This window comes from Oratosquilla oratoria, chromosome 41, assembly GCF_046742065.1.
Source record: "Oratosquilla oratoria isolate Oo_2021 chromosome 41, ASM4674206v1, whole genome shotgun sequence".
Lineage (NCBI taxonomy): Eukaryota > Metazoa > Arthropoda > Malacostraca > Stomatopoda > Squillidae > Oratosquilla > Oratosquilla oratoria.
In genome coordinates, this window is record NC_134817.1 from 4,117,501 (window position 1) to 4,123,437 (window position 5,937).

The following is a 5,937-nucleotide window of genomic DNA, read 5'->3' on the forward strand; positions in this document are numbered from 1 at the left end:
GACATGGAACTGCCTAGTGTAGGCCTTATGGTCTCTTGCAGTCTCCTTCATTCTTATGTTCTATCTGTTTGTGTTACTCAAACAGTGAAGCTGTCAACAATGTTTCAAGAGTGTCGTTCACTTTTCTTAATCTAAATAAAATTGTCTGACCTTAGCCATAATAAAGACAATTTGCGTTTATTTTAAATGAACACGTTAAGTGTAGTGGGTCTAATCATTTACATATTCTAAGCTTCCTGTCGCCAGACAATTTTTATCAAATCAGACGATTTTAATCAAAACATGGGTTACCCTTTTTGAATTGCTCACCAATCATAAATATTAAAAAATAAATAAACAAATGAATCAAATAAATACATGAAATAGATAAATGGATAAATAAATGGATTAATAAATAAATTACATAAAAGCTTTTGACATCAAGTGACATCTGGAATGCAATGCGACATTGCGCGTCACATCATAAAAGAGATGTAACGATTTAATCAACGTTACATAATGTAACACACAACACAGTAAAGTAACGCCAACTTACAGTAAGTAAATATCTGAGAATGTAATATATATATATATATATATATATATATATATTTACCCAGTGTCCTTCTTCATATTTACATATACTTGTACGTACGTACACAGAAAGAGAATATACACAAATATATGCATATAAAAACTTTGACCAGCTTTACACTACTACAACTACTACAGCACCGATACTCCACATGCTTATAGTGTACTATAAAGCAATATACATTCTAATAAGACCAGTTTGCAATTGCCCAAACTGCTACAAACAAGCATGCATGCAAACACCACTACAACAAGCAAAGTTCTACCCCACGCAGCGAAAGCAGTCACACACACACACACACACACACACACACACACACACACACACACACACACACGGCAAGACCTACAACAAGAATACACAAATACTAACACATGTGCACATGCAAGCAAGCAAGAGGAACACGCTAGCAACACACAAATCTACATGCAATTGCGCACGCATGCACGACAAGGGACAGCATGTGCTAAATATATAAAGAACTATGAATGTAAATGTATACACACGGTTCGGTCGAAATGCAATAATATCTGTGACAGAAGAAAAAGAAAAACGTAAAGAAAAAGGTTATAAAAATGTGTTAAAGAATAAAATTAAATCAAACAAAAAACAAACAAAAACAAAACAAGTGCAGACATCTGCGACATGCCATACTACAATGGAATTGCAAATGCTCACACAACAGGTGCGCCCCCTTCCCCCAAAAAACAAACACAACTATGTGAGGAAACACATGCCATTCAATATATATATATATATATATATATATATGTATATATATATATATATATATATATATATATATATATATATATGTATGTATATATATATATATATATATTTGTATGTATATATATATATACACAAACACAAAAAGACACTAAGATATTTACACATGCAAAAATTCCCCCAAATCAACAAAATGTTATGCTGTTAGACATGCCTTCGGGGAAAAAACAGATATTAATAACACAATAAGACACATATACATGCAAAAACTAAGAATGAACACCTGCTACGCCAATGACCATGTTAAAAAAACAGGTGTCGAACATATAAAACGACACAAATGATAAAAAAAAAAGCACGTACACATGCTATGGCAATAAACACGTTCTTACAAAAAAAAAAGAATATACAAGAATACTTACACGTGAAAACATGCAAACAAACTTGATATGTCGATAAACACGCTCATAACTAATTATAAACCACTTCAGCTACACGACATTCTTTAGATATTCTTTTCTACCTAATTACTACATTATTTTATTCAGCCAATGTAAACTCTGTACTGACAGACTTATTTGACGAATGAAAGACTCTAAGTGCAGACTTATTTCTTTCCTGAATAAAAACAGTTTGCGGACATCCAGGACAAAATCAATAAAACACTAAAGATGGAAGTGGCTACCAAACAAAACAACAATAGGAGCAACTACCGCAACAAACAACCCAGGATTGTATGAGGAACAACCGCTTATCCTCTCAAAGCCAATTGGAATACGAAGACAAATACAAAAAGTAAACACATACTACACCCACACCCCGGACCCCGACCACAAAAAAGACAGGGAGATAGATAGAGAGAGAGAGAGGGACAGGGAGAGAGAGAGATAGAGCGGAGAGAGAGGAGAGAGGGGAGAGAGAGAGAGAGAGAGAGAGAGGGACAGGGAGAGAGAGAGAGAGAGAAAAGGAGAGACAGAGAGAGACAGGGAGAGAGAGAGAGAGAGAGAGAGAGAGAGAGAGAGAGAGAGAGAGAGAGAGAGAGAGAGAGAGAGAGAGAGAGAGAGACAGAGACAGAGTGACAGGGACCGAGAAAGAGAGCGAGAGAGAGCGAGAGACAGAGATAGACAGATAGAGAGAGAGAGAAAAAAGAGAGAGCGAAACAACACTTTGCACGTGGTCAAGTTGGGGACCTCCCATTGGTTATAACACGTCTACAACAACAACAACATGGCCGGCCCCGCCTACTTGCGGCACGCGAATAAGCAGTATATAGTACAAGGACCGTGTCGGCAACTTGCTCACGAGATTGTAAGCACGACCACGCGAACGCGCGCGTGCAAGGCCAACACTTAGGATATTGCAATCCAGGCGTTAGACACGCAAGACTGATCCACATGACTTAACCTCATCCACATAAATCCACATATCCTAACCCACATACCGTAAGACCTACATAACCTAATACACATAAATCCACTTAACCTAACACACATAAATTCACATAACCTAACACACATGTACTCACATAACCCAACACACATAAAATCCTATAACCTAACACACATGTATCCACATAACGTATCATATATAAATCCACATATCCTAACCCAACACACATAAATCCACATCTAACCTAACACACATAAACGTATATTATCTAGCTTAACACACATAAATCCACATTTCCTAACACAAATCCAACATTACCTAACACACGCAAATCCACATAACCTATCCTAACATGTATAAATCCACAGATCCTAACCTAACCTAAACCCGCATCTATCCCCGTCCTCTTCACTCTAAACACGCTAGGCACAGGTGACGGCTTCTGCCGTAGGTAATATATTTGTTATCGTTAGTAAAATATTGCAAATGTGAGGATCCCTCAAGAAGTCATAATGAATAAACAAATAAAAAATAAATATATGAATGAATAGAATAAATAAAATACAATGGATGAAGCTTTTATCTATAACGAGAGCGGCAAAGAAGAAAAACACGTGTGTGTGTGTGTGTGTGTGTGTGTGTGTGTGTGTGAGATTCACCACCATGGTCACCATGGTCTTGGATCATGTATTGGACTCGTGATCGACAGCTATTTCCCTCCCTGGAGAGAGCTCTGAGCTCACATATGACCGATCTATGGGTAATGCTTTGACCTTACATGCACCCCCTCCAACTCCCCGCCCAAGAGAGTTGGAGTAACAACCCGGGGCGCAGCGATACTGAAATTATTTCAGCCCTGGGCGGGATTCGAACCCAGACCGCCGTAGTGGCGGCTGGGAACTCTGCCACTGTGTGTGTGTGAGAGAGAGAGATTCACCACGGTCTTGGATCACGTGTTGGACTCGTGAGAGTTCAAAGTTCATATAATACCGATTCTGTGTGTGTGTGTGTGTGTGTGTGTGTGTGTGTGTGTGTGTGTGTGCGTGCGTGTGTGTGTGTGTGTGTGCGTGTGTGTATGTGTGTGTGTAAAGGAAAGGCCGGGTGTACGCTAGAACATATTGCATTTACATATGTCCCTGTCACTCATACTCAAGTTCCCTAAGCATCCCATTTTCTATTATTCATCCACAGAAAACGGGTCATCAGCGGATACCCATCACACTTTCTCTTCATGCTTCGGGCCAGAGTGATGATAATGGAGATGGTGATACTTTATGGTGATAATGGTGAAGATAGTCAAAATGATAGTAAGGAATAGTGTTGGAAATGATAGTGTAATGGTAATGGTGACGACAACATTAGTATAAGATATTAACTTTTCATGATATTGATAGTGATGAAGAATGTAGGTGGGATGGTGACGACAGTTACAACGATAATATATTGATGATTTGTATGGTGACAGCGGTGAAGGGACTAGAGGGAGGGGGGAGAGGGGAGGGGGACAGAGAAGGGGATAGGGGAGAGGGGAGAAGGGGAGGGAGGAGGGGAGGGGGAGAGGGGAGGGGAGAGAGGGGAGGGGAGAGAGGGGAGGGGGAGAGGGGGGGAGAGGGAGGGGGAGGGAGGAGATGGAGGGGAGAAGGGAAGGAGGAGAGAGGGGGAGGGGGAGGGGTGAGAGGGGAAGGGGGAGGGGTGAGAGGGGAAGGGGGAGGGGTGAGAGGGGAGAGGGGAAGGGTGAGATGGGAGGGGGAGAGGGGAAGGGGGGAGAAGGGAGGGGGGTAAGGAACTGCAGACAGGTGGAAGAGGGGGGCGGAACGGGGGGAGTGTAGGTGGGGGGAGGAATAGTGGGTGATGGGGGGGGGTGAGGTGAGGGGGTGTCTAGACAGGCGGGGCAAAATGTCGGCGTTGCTTTTAAGTGTCTACAAGTTTCTGTTATCAAGACTGTACCAATAATGACAAAACGTCCCCGCGTGCATGCAAGCGAAGGAGGAGAGTTTGGCGAGACTTGTGTGCATGCAAGAACCGTATACAACGTACTGTGTATTAATGTGGGTACACACAGCGGTGTTCAAAAGTCCTACCAAATTTGTGTTGGCCAAAAGGAGAGAGAGAGAGAGAGAGAGAAAGAGAGAAAGAAAGAGAGAAAGAGAGAGAGAAAGAGAGAGAGAGAGAGAGACAGAGAGAGAGAATATATATATATACATATATATATGATATATATAATATATATATATATACAGTATATATATATATATATAATATATATATATATATATATATGCATAACAAAAAATTGCAAGAAATCTACAAAGAATGTGCCTTAGGTTTCCTTTTTATAGGTTCATAAAAATACGATTAATATCAGCTGAGGAGCTTTTTTTATATTTTATCATTCTTATCTATTATTATTATTACTATTACAATTATTATAATAATCAACTTTATTATTAATATTATTATAATTATCATTATTATTATTATTACTGTTATTTTCATTATCATTATTATTATGTTATTTTCATTATCATTATCAGTTACAAAGTAGATTTACCGCAACTGACTTCCCCTTCCCCCTTAATCCCACCCGTAAAGACACTCTGGATGACCCCAAGCGATTCCGGTCACGATGAGAAACCCGAATTGGACAAAAGATCTGAACAATACATGCCAACAAAAAGCACCCAGCCAAGGTATCAACACAATTCCCCAGAGAACATATTCAATATAATTTCCTCTTTAAAGAGAACACTATAACAACGCACTTTGAACAATTATTTTATTCAGCCAAACTATTCTATTCAGTTGAAGGAACATTCTAAGTTTGTAATCTAGAGTTTATCATTTCATCTATCATCTCATTTAAGGCAAACGAGATAAGGATGTCTTTATACATTATTTCTTGTTCAATTAATTTACATAGAATGGAAGTTTTATGTGTGCCTATAAGCTCCGCAAATAAAAAAGATATAAATACCTTTCGATTCATTACACACACACACACACACACACACACACACACACACACACACACACACACACATACACACACACACACACACACACTATATATATATATATACATATGTGTGTGTGTGTGTGTGTGTGTGTGTGTGTGTGTGTGTGTGTGTGTGTGTGCGTGTTTGTGCGAGCGTGTGTGTGTGAGGGTGAGTAAAGTAAAGGCTTCTTCATCACCGCACAAAAAATGAATAGATAGATAAACAAATGAATAAGAAAATTGCCTTCCT